This window comes from Garra rufa, chromosome 22 (assembly GCF_049309525.1).
Source record: "Garra rufa chromosome 22, GarRuf1.0, whole genome shotgun sequence".
Taxonomy (NCBI): Eukaryota; Metazoa; Chordata; class Actinopteri; order Cypriniformes; family Cyprinidae; genus Garra; species Garra rufa.
In genome coordinates this window covers 5,958,090-5,975,218 of record NC_133382.1, presented here as the reverse complement: position 1 = coordinate 5,975,218, position 17,129 = coordinate 5,958,090, and the positions used below count along the sequence as shown (strand labels likewise).

General features: G+C 33.9%; 1 pseudogene; it reads right to left on the bottom strand.

The window, feature by feature from the left end:
* Nucleotides 1-17,129, bottom strand: part of LOC141298322 (integrin alpha-M-like) — a 56,309-nt pseudogene that overhangs the window by 20,434 nt on the left and 18,746 nt on the right.

The following is a 17,129-nucleotide window of genomic DNA, read 5'->3' as shown; positions in this document are numbered from 1 at the left end:
GGCCACTCCTGGGAAGGTTCACCACTGTTCCATGTTTCGCTATTTGTGCTAGAGTCCCAAAGCTTTAGAAATGGCTTTATAACCTTTTCCAGACTGATAGATCTCAATTACTTTCTTTCTCATTTGTTCCTGAATTTATTTGGATCTCAACATGATGTGTAGCTTTTGAGGATCTTTTGATCTACTTAATTTTGTCAGGCAGGTCCTATTTAAGTGATTTCTTGATTGCGAACAGGTCTGGCAGTAATCAGGCCTGAGTGTGGCAAGAGAAACTGAACTCAGGTGTGATAAAGCACAGTTTTGTTTTAACTGTAAAAAAGTGTAAAACACTTTTTTACACTGGGCCATGTGGGTTTGATTTTTTTTTTTGCTTCATAAAACAATTCCTTCATTTAAAAACTGCATGTTGTGTTTACTTGTGTTATATTTTATTAATATTTAAATTTAAACATTAAAGTGTGACAAACACAAAAATAAAAAATCATTAAGGGGGCCAAAACTTTTTCACACCACTGTATATCTTTAAAGCCATATCAGTTCTGATATATATACGTTTTTCTGGATGAACACAATTAGGAAGTGGCAGGTATTGAGGTTTTCAGCAAATCACAAAGCACAAGATAGCTGGCTAATCAGAGCACATGTGCTCTTCAGAACGATAAGCCTTGTAAAACCGCGTAACACATTGAATACACCAAACACACAAAATAATATTCTTTTTAACAACATCATATGACCCCTTTAAATGCTTATTTTTATGATCAAAGCTCTGTAGTTTAAAAAACTTCAAAAAAGATGAACAAATAAACATTCTTAAAAGCCTGCTGATCATATTTGATACTCACATTTCAATGTGATTGATCTAAATGATGTACTTTATGGATAGTCAAGTAAATCTGTTGTTTCAGTCCATGTTTACTTTATGAAATTAATAAAGATTTCACAGCAAAATTATAATTGAAGACCTTTTACTTGCTAAAAAAAGGATAAACTATCAACAGACGACAGAGGGCATGTAGTAGATTGTGTTCTCCTTTTTTTGTGCAATAAGGGCTTATAAATTTGTATATCAAATACATTACAGTGGACTTGACAGCAATGCATATCCAACAGATCAGACAAAGTACCTGCACATTGAATTTTGCTTGTAATAATGCTTATTTAACATGGTCAGGCTATTAAAATTCATTAAGCAAAATATCACAGAATTCACAATCTTACAGCAAGTATACAAGTAAAGAAAATCATTTTTGTTTCTGATTACTATCTTTATGGCATTAGGTCATTTAAGTATAGCATATGCTACATATTTAATTACACATAAATTTGAACTTACCATAAAACAAACACAAAGGCAACCGGAAATTCCAGTCCATTTTTTGCATCAAGGTAAACTAGAGGTGGAGGATGGACAAAAGACACTGATTGTTGAGTTTGCAAGTTTGAGTGAAGAATCTTAGGTGGGACTGAGAAAATCTGAGAAAATCTCATGGAAATAGAGATATGCGACTAAAGAGGAACTACCACAGAGGAAACAAGATTCTACCCACAGACCCTCTTTTTCCTTAATCTCTCTCTCTCTCTTTTTTTAACCATTACTGTGACTAAAAATAAATGACAGGTCACTTTCAGCATCAAAAGTACTGTTTTGTATATCTTAAAATCTAAAACAGCAATAATTGTAACATAAATGTAGGTAATTCAGAAATGCAAAGCCAACTCTTGTAAACAACAATTATTTTGAAGGTTTTTTTTGGCATAGAAAAAAAGGCTTCTGACTTTTCTCCTGACTCCTGAGAAATGTTTTGAAAACTCCATAGTGAATAATAGCAACCAGTCGAATCAAACCGTATGGCAAGCCAATTTAACATTTAATTTCTAAAACATAGTATCATAGTATTTTGTTTTATTTATTTATTTATTTTTGCTACTAGTATCTATTTCATTATGCACTAGTGCTTATTTTTTGTCTAACTAGTGCTTATTCTTTGGGCACTAGCACTTATTCATTAAATACTATAGTTTGTAGTTATTAGATAGTAGTACTTATTTCAGTATTGACTAGTGGCCTTTCTGTTGTTTCTGGTAAACCATTGAAATTGTATGCCATTCACTTCTGTGGGCATCTGTCATTAAGGTATTAACTATTCAGTTCTGAATGTATTTAAATTGTCACTAATATATTTTTATTAGATGACACAACCTGTTAATTTGATAGTAGTAGTTATTCATTAGGCACAGGCATCTTTTGGAAATGTTACTAGAAACCATTCTTATCTTACTAATCACAATTTAATTAATTTATTTAACTTATATTAATTTATATTTTTAGTAACCCAACTATGGGTTGGTATAGCACCTACCAATCTATGGGTTATTTTAACCCAATGAATTGGGTTAAAATCCAGTTGGGTTAATTATTTATATTAATTTACATCAGTATTTTCTTATAAAATTACTTAATAAAACTACACTATAACACTACTTTGTTTTCAGATACACATTTTGTTTATTTAAATATGCGTAACAATACATTTTTAAGAAGTACATTTTGAAATGTAAAAGTTTTAATAAGTACAGCAAATTCATAAAATAAGTGTACAAGAATGTGTAAAAATATAACATTCAAAACACACAAATGTGCACATACAACTGATATTTTTAAGATGTACACTGAATTCAAAACCAACAAATGTGACTCTACATGATAAAATTTGACTCTGAATAAAAATGTATTATTTTGACCCATACAATGTATTTTTGGCTATTGCTACAAATATACCCATGCTACTTATGATTGGTTTTGTGGTAAAGGATCACAAATGTGTATCAATTCATATTCATTCATATCAAATCATACACAAATGTGCACATACAGTACACAAATAAGACAAACATAACATAGACCTTTATCAATAAAACAAAAACAAAACATCATAAACACAAGTAATAATAAAATAATAATAAAATTGCTTAAATCTGCTGGCTGCTGTACTAAATTTTTTACTAAGTTTTTACTGATCACTAAATACAACTTTTTTAATGAAGAGGTGTTAAAACTGTGTCGAAAGACTGTGTTCTGCAAATGGGTGCAAATGTTTTTTTTCGGTAGTTGATGTCATACATGTAGAAATGTTTGAAACACAGGTCCACTGCTTGTAGTAAGGTCTTCTGTTTCTGTCTCCCCGTTGAAAATGCTACAAACTTGGGAGGAGTTCTTGGAATTAGAGCAGCAATGCTGGTGGCATCCAGTAGTGTACTTCCTTTATTCACTCCTTCCTCTGTGATAAGATGAAGCAGAAGATTTTACAGATAAACTAGTAAACTTTTTTTCATAATTGTTAGAAGTCATAATTGACGTTGAAAACCTATACTACCAATCAAAAGTTTTTAATTAAATGTTTTTAAACAGCAGCAAATCAGTAAATTATAATGATTTCTGAAGGATCATGTGACTCTGAAAACAGGAGTAATGCTGAAATTCAGCTTTGAAATCACAGGAAAATTGCATTTAAAATTGTATTCAAATAGAAAGCAGTTATTTTAAATAGTAAAAATATTTCACAATGTTACTGCTTTTGCTGTATTTTGGATCAAATAATTGCAGGCTTAGTGAGCAGAAAATAATTCTTCATAAAACATTAAAATCTTACCGTCCAAAAACTTTTGACTAGTAGTGTATATGGATCACTAATTTAAATAGTTTACTTTCATTGAAATGTTTCAATTAACTGGCAGAGATTCCACTGTTGTAGTTTTTCCTTCACTGAAGAATCCAATGTCTAAACATTAGAATAAACACATTTAGTACAACATAAAAAAAACACATGCAAATCTGTTATAGCTTTATAAGAGAAACTGCTGTAATTAGAGGCTGTTCTAAAATATGCACAATAATATTCAATATGAATAAATCATGAAAAAGTTTTAATGTTATCACAGTTGGTGCTGGTCATTTCCAAACATTGATGTTGTCCCTGTTTTGACCAGCAGGCGTCACTATTGTGTCACAAACTCTTGCAATTCGTTTAATTGTTTCGAATCTTTTAAAAAGCGTTGTTTCTCCCATCACGTCTTTCTTATGGGAGAATTCTTTTTGGATAGACGCGACAGTTTTGAGAATTTGAGCACATCTCTCTGAGTTGCCTGAGCTAAACTGTAGTCAGAATAGCTGTGGAACCCACTTTTAATTGTAAACAATACTGCCAACAATTTAAACCTTAAGTAATGGTAGATGGTGATTTCAGTAAGTTAGCTACATTTCACCACACATTATTAACGTTAGGTTACTAATACATCTCTAAACAATTTCACTAGTCTTTCTGGTAATTTCTATTTACGTTATTACTGCTAGCAAACTAACAGCTAATGTTACAAACGAGCTCATTCTCTGGAGTAGTTACAATAATACACTGACAAAAGGGAACTATAACTTAAAAAAAAAAAAAAAACACACACACATTCAATTTTGCATTTCACTTTTCTTTTTATAAGTATAATGTTACAAGAGTTATCAAAACCCTTACCTCATACTGATGTAGCTGCAGCAGCTTTTTCTGTCATCTGTCAGTCACTTGTCGTCCGTTAAAATTTGAATAGTCACCGCGGGAACCAATTTAACCCAACGCTGGTTTATTATTAAAAATAACCCAACGATGTTTAAAAATTAACCCAACGTTTTAGAAAATAACCCAACATAGTGACCCAATATGTGCAACCCATCTATTGGGTTAAACAAATAACCCAACGTTTTAGAAAATAACCCAACATAGTGACCCAATATGTGCAACCCATCGACTGGGTTAAACAAATAACCCAACGTTTTTTGCTGTGTAGGCTAGTAGTTAGAGAACAAACACTATTAGCTAATGAATAAGTACTAGTACCTAATGGAATAGATAGTAGTAGCTAAAAATGAGCACTAGTAGCATGAAAGGAATAAATGTTAAAACAGCTTGCCATACGTTGGAGGGTGAGTCTGATTCTGAATCATCTGAACAATCACACAGATTACACATACATACACACAGCATTGCACACACACAAGAATACAGAAGCACGACTGAAATAAAAAAAATTATGCACTCCCCCAACTGCACTAAGTTAGTCATAAGCAGATGACACTGAGTAAAACTGGTTAGAATAGTTGCAGTAACTTGCATAAAAATACAGCCTATTTTTTCCTATTTTTAATAGCCTTTTAAAGCATGTCTTAAGTAAGTTACCACTGCATGAGCTTCCTCATCATATTTATGAGCTCCTACTTGTCTACTGTCATCATGACAACAACAAGCATCTTCTGGTAATACTTGAATGTACACTTTAATTTATTTGAATATATTTAAGTTTATTACGCATCTGCCTCTGTAATAATTGTATGATACACTATAATGCCTGAAGTATTGGGACACTCCCTTCTAATGAAAAGGTTTGACTATACTTTAATAATTTCCATGAGTATAAATCTTAATGTTTAAGCATGTAATAATATTCTAGAGCGATGGGTTTTTGGCGCAAAAGTTGCATTTACAGTGGTGTGAAAACACAACATGCAGTTTTTAAATGAAGGTTTTTTTTTGTTTTTGTTTTTAACAACAATTCTGCCAAGATGAGTGGACCAAAATTCCTACACAGCGCTGTAACAGACTCATTGCAAGTTATCGAAACGCTTGATTGAAGTTGTTGCTGCTAAGGGTGGCCCAACCAGTTATTAAGTTTAGGGGGCAAACACTTTTTCACACAGGGCCATGTGGGTTTGGATTTTGTTTTCCCTTCATAATAAAAAAAAACTTAATTCAAAAACTGCATGTTTTGTTTACTTGTGTTCTTTTTGATTAATTTTTAAATTTGTTTGATGATCTGAAACATTAAAGTGTGACAAACATGCAAAGAAATAAAATATCAGGAAGGGGGCCAACACTTTTTCACACCACTGTAAAGTCACACCAGAGGTGTTCAGCTGGAATTATGACTTTGCTTTAATGAAAGATAAAGTGAAAGTGGCTTTATGCAGACAGTCAAGTTCTTGCACACTGACTGAATCAATCATTTCTATTTGAACCTTGCTTTATACACAGAAGCATGTTAGAATAAAAAAAGGGGTTGTGTCCAAACTGCTGCTATAAAATTATAAGCACACAATTCCCTAGAATATCATTATATGGTTAAACATTAAGATTTGTACTTGTGGAAATTACTAAAGTAGTTAAACCTGTTAATTAGAAGACGGTGTCCCAATACTTTTGGCAGTATGTGCAGCATGATTTTAAGTCATGAATGCATATTAGCAAGAGCACTTTTTTTCCCTTTGTCATCAAATCAGAAGTTGCAGAGTGTACTCTCACACTAGACACGGTTGCCTTAAACCGAGCCCGAGTGCGATTATGACCACAGTTTCAAGTCTTTATTTATAGCTTATGGCACCCTTCCGAGAAAATAGCTAGCTACATTACAAGTTACTATCACAAAGTAGCTAGCTACATTGAAACTACTTTCAATTTATTATTATTATTTACAATTAACATTACAAATAACTGAATAATTGTTAATGAAAAATTACTACTACTTGTCTACTGTCATCATGACAACAACAAGCATCTTCTGGTAATACTTGAATGTACACTTTCTTAATTTATTTGAATATATTTAAGTTTATTACACATCTGGTTCTCACCTTGAACAGGAACTGTAGTTTGTGAGAGAAGCTGCAAATTCCTCCACAGCATCAGCTGCCTCTGTAATAATCGTATGATACACTATATTGCCAAAAGTATTGGGACACACCCTTCTAATGAAAAAGTTTGACTATACGTTAATAATTTCCATGAGTATAAATTCTAATCTTTAAGCATGTAATGATATTCTAGAGAATTGTGTGCTTCTAATTTTATAGCAACCGTTTGGACAGGACACCTTCTAACATGACAATCCCTTTGTGTATAAGGCAAGGTTCATAGAGAAATGATTGATTCAGTCAGCGTGGAAGAACTTGACTGTGTCTGCATAAAGCCAAGTCCTAATCCCAGTTGAACACCTCTATTGTGACATTAAATGCAACCTTGAGCCAAAAACTCATCACCAAACACCAATGACTTGTACATACACTATATTGACAAAGGTATTCTATTCTTTAGAACAGAAAAAGACACTTCCAAAGCTGTGGCAACAAAGATGGAAGCATAATTCATGTATTTAAAAACTGTTTTTCTATCTCTGTTGCAGTGCAAGTCATTGGTGTTTAGCGATGAGTTTTTGGCTCAAAAGTCACACTTAAAGTCACACCAGAGGTGTTCAGCTGGGCTTTAGTCAAAGATAAAGTGAAAGTGGCTTTATGCAGACAGTCAAGTTCTTGCACACTGACTGAATCATTTCTATTTGAACCTTGCTTTATACACAGAGACATGCTAGAATAGAAAAGGATTGTGTCCCCACTGTTACTATAGAACTATAAGCACACAGTTCCCTAGAATATCAATATATGGTTAAACATTAAGATTTGTACTCATGGTAATTACTAAAGTAGTTAAACCTGTTCATTCGAAGGGGGTATCCTAATACTTTTGGCAGTATGTGCAGCATTACTTCAAGTCAAGAATGAATCTATTAGCATTTCTTGCCTTTGTCATCAAAGCAGAATTTGCAGGGTGTACTCTCACACTAGACACGGTTGCCTTAAACCGAGCCCGAGCGCGATTATGACCACAGTTTCATGTGACCGCAATGTCTTTATATAGCTTACCCTTCTGAGAAAGTAGCTAGCTACACTACAAGTTACTATCAAAAAGCTACATTGAAACTACTTTCAATTTATTATTATTATTTACAATTAACTTTTTTACAATTACACATAACTGAATAATTGATAATTTAAAAAATTATGAAGTTATGAGTAAAATATTTGGTGTTTAAAACCCTATTGTAATCATGCAATCATGGTTTCCAAGAGTAGGGTGAATTCAGGTTGATTGGGACACTTTATCCAAGTCATTTCAATGACAGAAAGTGTCCGAAACGTTTAATTTTGTAAACTATCCAAAACAAACAATAATAAAGTATAATTATATAGTTATATTATCTCAAACTTTCTGACAAGAGTGTAGAATTGCTACAAACGTAACATGCAATGCAAGAACAAAATGTATGCAATTTAAACTGGATACGGAAGAGTCGTAAAATAAGCAGGTTAAACTCACAGCATATGCGGTATTTAATGACTTTGAATGAAGCCGCTCCGAGACGTCTATAATCAGCTGTGCTTTGCGTGGAAAGCGCACCCCTGTTGTACATCCTTTGGAAAATCGTAAGACGATCTCCTGTCGGTGGATAGACTGTAAAGCCGCGAGATGCGTGATATCACAAAAGATGGCGGTAATGAACGAATTCAATTGAAATGAAATGAAATGAAATGATCCCATGCAATTTATTCCATATTCCAAGTGTTCTGAAGGCATGTGGTACGGTTAGCAGAGAAACAAATAAAAAATGCAATCTATTAAGCGAAAATCTCCAGTCATAGCATTCGTGCATTTATATTAGCATTTTATATGATTGCACGGGACACAGGCACACAAGTGAGTAATTCTTTTAAAAAAGACAAATTAAATTATGACTTAAAATGCAATACTTTCTTAACATTCTTAAAAATCTCTGTTCTGAGACAGACAGTAGTAATATACAGCCTAGAATGCGCACAAAGAGCGCTCCCTCATATAAAAGCTGTCACTCACTTTCACTTTCACTTTGCTAAGTGCACTGAAAATACATAATGTAAACTTCCATGTGCCAGTGGTTGTAGTTGGTTCTCCTCCATTTAAAGCATCAGTACTTTTAACCATGCAACAGGCCCTTTTATTTAATAAAGACATTACAGCATGTGTTAACAGAAAGCTTATGATTATCATACATAATTAGTATAACTTATTAATAAAGCTGGTTTTGGAAAGCAGTTTCACTTGCAAGTAAAGCCACATTTTAATCTTTAATACATCACTATTGTGGCTGATCTAAAGGGGTTGGTTATTTTTGTTTATTTGTCTATTGTGTGATTGGCCCCTCTTCAGGGCTTTGTTCTGCGCTCTCTAGCATCTGCTTGTACTGGCTTTTGAAGAAACCAGCCTGAAAGAAAAAAAATGTATGCATTACAACACTGGAAAAAGAAACTCAAGATATGTAGACCGTTGTAAATGAAAGGTTTGAAACTGAACATCCAGTAAACACACCTTATAGAGGGCCGCTGTGATGAGAGCCAGTAGCAGCAGTCCTCCTATTACACCTCCAGCGATCTCTTTGGTCAGATTCACCTCCTCATACACCTCCACTTGAGTATTAATCTACATACACATATACTATACATTAATACAATATTACCTTTGACAATCCACCTTCCCATATAAATATAATATCATTATGGGTTACATTGTGGTTGTATAGGTATACATGGATTGGAAAATCTAAGTTCTAGCATTTAAATATTTACAGTGCATATTAAAATTGTACATTTTTCAAGTTTCAATTGTATTCTTTTTCCAATTTTATTTAGATTTTATAACATTTCCGGCTAATTTGTAAGGGAAATGCATTACCTGAACAGACGGTGCAGTTTGTTGAGAGTCAGAGGAAAAGAAAACATATGTGTTCTTGTCATAATCCAGAGATGCTGAACTGACCAGCTGAAAAACAGCAGCTCTGAGTCCAGTCTAAGAGAGACAGATCAGAGATCATGACATTAAGAAATGCTAAAATGATGACTAAAAATGTGATTGGTCTGTTCTGTGAAATAAATTTGCTTTAAAAGTCATAAACCTGCTCAATCCATCCAGAGCTCACATTGCCAGTTATATTATAAAATATCTTTTCATTCTTTATGAGGGTGTTGTTACAGCTGAACTCGGCACACGCCGCCACAGAGCAGTTCTGACACACATCCAGAGAGACAGATCAATGGGGTCAATGTGCAAAAAAGATGATATAACATTATATTTTATGGACTTGTTTATGTTAGATTAGGGAATGAAATTAAATCACTCACCACCACGCGATCCATTTTAATTACTTCAGCAAAATCAGTTACGACAGGCTGCACATCCCTCTGTTTCACACAGCCTGGAATCTAAAAGCACATACATTACTGTTGGGTTGTTTTTATTTAGATGAATGTGAATCAATATGGGCTTTTTCTAACACATTCATACTTACCTGTATGGTTTTATTAGTCCAGATAGATTTATCTCCCAACATCACTGGTACTCTGATGAAAACTTTGAAACTTAGTTCTCTAAAGTCATTTTCAACCTGAAAAGACCATTTTTGCCATGAAGAGACATTGAACTATAGATAATCTTTATTAAATTAAATTTTGTTTTCATGAAAGTGTGTGAATTTAATTTCAGTACCTTTAGTATCTGTTTGACTGGTTTATCAGCATAATTTTTCTGTGCAGTAAAATTAATGTGGAGGGTTGAGTCTTCATGTCTTATTTAAAATAAAAGGGAAAATGTTTCAGACAGTTATTTGATACACACACAAACTACTGGTCAAAACTTTGGAATCCTTAAGATTTTCTTTTTTTTTATGTTTTTGAAAACACTTTTCTCAAGAAACCATGCGAGTAAAATAGTAATAGTATGGAACATATTATCACAATACATAATAACATAAATTTAGGGTTTCTTTACATTAATTCCATTAGTTGTCTAATGAAGTTTATTTACTAATTTTCAGGCCAGTTAGCTTATTAACTACAGTGTAATACAGTACAACAGTTTTATTTATTTATTTTTTTACATTTCATGTCAAACTAAATATAACCCTGACTAAATTAACATAAAATCTTAATTGGTTTTGCTTTAGAATCCCAGATTTAACTTTAAACATCAAGTGGAAACGTAACATCCATTGTCAAATCTGGGTGCTAAAACAAATCCAGTTGAGAAGGTCTGTTATAGAGGACCAGAGCACTAACCTTATTAAGGCAATATAGATGCCATATTTGACGCCAATTCTTTTCACTTTGGAAAATTCACTGGTTTTAGAGTGTTGGTCATTCCCACTGTAAGTGATGGAGGGTTTTGGTTAGTAGTAGTATTTTCAGTAGTAGTAGTATAGTTTCTCATATGTGAACAGCTACTCAACACCTCATTATTGAATGCAGATGAAGTTGATATCTATCAAATAGACCATACCTGTTGATTCTTGCAGTAAATGTGACATTTTGACCGAAGGTGCTTTCTTTATTGATGCTGTATGTAATATGAAACGCAGCCTAGAAGTAGACGCAGAGAAAATGAGGAGTGCTAATAAAGAAAAAATGCATAGGACAGTTTTAAAAGTGACCTCACCTGAGAGTTTCCCTTGAGGATGGGTTTGCTGATTTGACAGGTGGTCTCTCCAAATGAACCTTTTTGCTCACTGTCAAGAGATACACACTCCACTCTGCCCTGCTCAAACAGATGATTATGCATAAACATTCATTCATTAACAATAATTGTCATTTCAATTGCTATTCAAACCACAGATGCTATTCAAAATTAACACCAAAACTATAACAGTAATGGCACAGAGGAACAATACCATTGGAATCAATTTCAGAACGTTTTTTTTTTTTTTTTCCAGCTGATGAATGACAAAAATGACAGCTTATCAGAATCCACATGACTTTAAAGATGAGCAGACAGCAGAACTACAGGCTGCTGCTCAGAAGAGCCATGTGAGCTGCATGTATTACTATCTATGTGTGCCTGATCTACCACGCCACCAGGCTTAACATGAGTGGCCTATGACTATGTGAGCATTGGCTACCTTACTGACCATGTGCCATGTGTTGATGTCATTATGTCAGATTGAGTTTGAGCTATCAGACTGCACCATCTAGAGTTTCATGACAGAACTTTGGATTTATCTTTATAGATATCATTTTTTTGTGTCTGTATTAAAATCATATAAGTTTTACCTGTTTAGATGTGATTCTGCTGTAGGAAAGTCCAAAGGGGTAGCTGAGGGTGAAGAGTGTGTTGTATGAGTTTTCTCCTCTATTCTCTACAAACGCTGTCACGTTGATCTCCCTCATGATGCCCACCTCTATATTTGTAGATCTGGATCACAGAAACAAAAGAGAAAAAAATAACTTGAAATGAAACAAGGTTGAGGTAATTTTATTATTTGCAAACATATTTGTGTTGTTCTTTAATATAATACAGAATAACTGAACGTAAATATTTGCTCACCCAGAGAAGTTGAAATCCATCCTGAGGTCATCAACACAAATGTCATCATGTCCACAATTTATCTCGAAGTCCAGCTGTGGAATGAATATATTATGATATTTAGATATACATTCTGGAGGAATTTAATCATAAAAACACAACATCACATATTACACTATAGTAGTTAATATGTTTAGAGATACAATGCTGCTTGAAAGTTTATTTATGTTTTTTTTTTTAAATAAAGTTAGTTGAAAGGAGAAAGGCACTGCTCTCCAAAAAGAAAATTACTGCCCGTCTGCAGTTTCTGAAAGATCATGTGGACACGCCAGAGGGCTAATAGAGAAATGTTTTGTGGACAGATAAGACCAAAATAGAACTTTTTGTTTTAAATGAGAAGCCTTATGTTTGGAGAAAGAAAAAACAGCATTCAAGCATAAGAACCTAATCCCATATATGAAACGTGGTGGTAGTATCATGGTTTGGGCCTGTTTTGCTGTATCTGGGCTAGAAATACTTGCCATGATGGGACAAGCCAAAACATTCTAAAGAAAAATTGACATCTATCTGAGAACTAAATCTCAAGATAAAATGGAATATGCGGCAAGACAACGATCCCAATCACATAAGCCATTTTATGACTATGATTTAAAGAATGGTTAAAGTTAACAAAGTTAATGTATTGGAATGGCTAAAGTCAAAGTGCAGACCTTAATCCAACTGAAATGTTGTGGAAGGACCTAAAGCAAGTAGTTCATAGGAAAAAACCCACCAACATCACAGAGTTGAAGTGGTTCTTTACTGAGGAATGGGCTAAAAACCTACAAGCTCTTACAAGAAACTTTATTTGCAGTTATTTCTGCAAAATGGAGTCACACCAGATACTGAAACAAAGATTCACATACTTGAACAATGGGTCAATATTCTCAATGAATAAATGACAAAGAACATATTTTTTGTATAATTTGTATAATTTATACTATTTTCAGGACTTGTGTGAAGGATTGTGTGTGTCATATTTATGCAGAAATATAGAGAATTGTAAAGGGTTAACAAACGTTCAACAGCACTGAGAGACAAAAGAGTGTAGTAAATTCAAATAATAAATTAATACATTAAAGTGTTATGAGTTGGATAGTTCACCCAAAACTCAAAATTATTTTTATTTTTTTGTAGAAACTAAAAGAAACTGTTTTGAAGAATGTTTCATCTTATCCAGTGAAAGTCCAATTAGGTCCAAAACAAGACTCAACCCCAGTGACTTTCATTGTAAGGACAAGCATACAAACGTAAACATACACAATATATCTATATCATGTAAAAAAAAGGGGGAAAAAAAGAAAAAAAAGAAATTCATACAGTTGACATATACAGTAAATCGTGGTGAGCTATCCTTTAACATTAGAAAGATACATGTGATGTTGCTTTGAAATTGGTTTGCCTTATCTTACATTGTGGTCTGTCGTGGTCTTTATTCCCGGCAGCAGAATTGGCTTTATGTTTTGTAAGGCAGCAGATGGTAGACCCTCAAAAGTGAACGTTAACTGATTGGACAACGGGTTCACAGCATCTCCTGAGAAACCCTGATGGGATACGGGCACATTATTCCATGGGCGTCGGAACCATTGTACTTGGGTGGGACAGGACCCACCCGCTTTTGAAGACCAATGATATTGGACCCACCCACTTTTACCTTCTCTAATTCAGCCAGTATGTCATTGCACTTTTCAGAGCGCCGTTAGACTCAGTCAAATCCATTGTATGAGGTATGCCTTAATAAATTAAACTCCAAAACAGCCTTAAATTACATGCTGTGGTTTCTTCAAATTCATTCCACTTGGCTTATTCAGAGTCCATATCAATTCAACTCATTCCGGGTTTTCACTAGTCGGTCGTGCCTGCAGCTATCCCGAGACACAGCAAAGCAAACAAAGCAGCGTAACTTCTGCTCAGTTACACCTCACCCTAGCTGATACTTAATTTCAATTTTCCGATTATTTCATAATTTTTTATTGAAAACAAATGCCTTTCCGATGTAATATAAGTGAAAAGGGAGATGATTTCGAAAATGATTTCACCAAAAGGCGGACGCGAACTCGGGTCTCCTGCGTCGAAAATGATACATTACACGTATTATCACTTACGCCAATGAAATCGTGCTTAGATTACTGTCTTTTGTAATATTTGTAGATACGGCCTATGTGCATTGTGTAAAAACATTAAATAAAAGGCACTAGACTACAGGAAATGTCATATACTACAGTAATTTTTTTTCTGGGGGAGGACCCACCTACATTTATTTTGCTTCCGACGCCCATGCATTATTCCCATTCATAATCGTTATTTCATACAGCCCGAACAACAGACTCTGATATTTAAAAGTATGAAAAAATGTTTTAGACTTACGTCTATAGAAAAAGGATGGCTATTGCAAATTTCTTTATAAAATCCAATGTTCATCACATTGTTGTGGATGCGGTTTTTGGATGAAAAATATGCACGATATTTCGGTCGCTTGGCATCCAGCATTATGGTGTAATTAATATTTGCTGTTAAGCCTAGAAAATAAACATAAAACAAGAAAATTAGCCAAAGTAATACACATATTAGATTTTATTTGGTTAAAATGTTTTCAAATTATTATTATTTTTTTTTATGTATAGACGCCCCCTTTAATTCCATTAGTTGGTCCAGCTGATAGTCTTGACCCCAAATTTGTTGAGCCAATGCTTCTGAGTTGGGATTATCATGTATATATTTTGGTACACCACAGAGACAGTAAACTTATAGTTGTCCCTGCAGTTACAAATGGCACAGGAGAAAATATCTACACATTGAAAATTTTACACACATTACAACCTCAAAGAATATAAGTTTAAATAAACCTTTTATTCTGTGTTCATACGGTCTCATGGTGAAGCACACTCTAATGGTGTTTTTCAGTGACTGGTCTGTTTCACCGGTTGGTATCTTGGAGGGGTTGTATGTGACTTTGGTTGCCAAACGCATGATAGGTCTGGACCTGAATGATTCACATTTAACACATATAAATGATCATGACTGAATCTGTATTTTTCTATTTATTTAGAGTTCTTTATAAAACAAAACTCACCTGAGAAGCAGAACTGTTCCCATGGACCCAACAGCAATATCAGGAAGGCTGTCTGAACTCTGGTCTAGAGAGGTCTGACTCAACGAAATCCCAAAGAACTGCAAACCTGGCTGCACAGATGACCCAGCAATCCTCTGTCATCACATACAGTGAAAGAAGAAGAATGAGACAAAGAGTATTTCAGGATGGAGGGTCAATTATAAGGATATTTTTGTTGGTGTGTTTTGACAATTAACACATTGCTCTGAAATTACTGACAATTCTAATAAAATCTCTAATCAGTTAAAAAAATTAAGAACATGCTAAATTCTAAATAGCTTTTTTATATATTTAACATTAAAATATATAGTTCTCACAAAAACATACGATTTGTGTCTCTAAAGCTTTAAAACTAAGTAACAGAACATGTTTTTATCCTACTTGTGAAAAGTAATAAAACAGCAGGTTTAACTGTTAATTTGTCTTTTTTATTATTAACTCTTTTTTCCTCAACCATCGCACCTGTGAATATGTGGGTTTTATTTGATCTACTCCTCCATTAAAGATGTAGATGCTGCCCTGTCCGTCTTCCTCTAAAGGAGCTCCAATCAACACATCCACGTAACCATCTCCATTCAGATCTGCTGGACTTGCTAAAGATGAGCCAAACCGACCCCTTTGACCTGCCATTCCCACCAGCACCGTACCCGAATAAACGAAGTACGACTATGAAGATAGACCAGAGAAAGAAGTAAACAAACAAGCAAATCAAATATCTTAAATAACTTAAATCAGAACTGATTTTCAAAATAATCTAAAGCATTTAATCCCATCACTTACCCTGCGATCGATGGTGTAAGCAAATACTTTGCCTTCCCGGTCAGGCTCCATGAATGTTGGTGCCGATACCAACAGGAGATCTGTTCTGGAGTCATTGTTCAAATCCACCACACAAACCTCAGCTCCAAAATATGAGCCAATCTGAGGCTGATAAAAGGGAAAAAGAAGCTATATAGTTTAACACGCAGTCTGTTTTGAGCTTACTTTCACATGTTTGTCCGATGTGCTATTTAAGACAAATATGAGATTTTTAACCTTAGGAGGATCCAGTTCCTGTAACTTTCTTGGAACACTATCAATTCTTGAAACAGTTACTTGTCCTTTATGCTTGTGTCTTGGTGCTCCCATGACTGCATACTTTTTTTCCGGACATTGTCGCTATTGCCAAGGAATAACCTGTAAATAAAATAGACTTTAAAAAGTATTCTGATGCATTTGACTGATTTATTTAGATTTAAAATAAGAGATCTTACCTAAATAACTGTCATGTTCACTTCCAGCTTGAAAGACATTTAACTGATTATTTTGTGTGTACATCTGATATCCACCTTTCCACTGGAAAGCTCCCACTGCAGTCATTATCAAATCTCTCTGCGTGCATAATATTATAGGAATGATAAGCTGCGTGTATTACAAGCATACAAATTCTATTTAGGTTTTTTTAAAACTTGAAATATTATTCCTTGGTCATTCTAAATAGAATCCTGGTTATCTTACTTCATAAGTTTCAGATAACAATTAGGTAAAAATGAATCATGTATTTATAAAATTACAAATAAATGTAATAAACAGGAGAATAAAAATTACAAACTTTTTCATGTTTTCCCCATTAAAATATGTTTTTATCATCTATGGAAAGCATGCTTGCTTTCTCCAACTCTCTTTCAAACTAACGCCCCAAAATTATGTCACAAAAAGAGATAAACCTAAACTGTTCAATTAAGTAAAATACCAACAATAAATTTAAAATGAATGTAAAAAAAACGACACAAAGCATA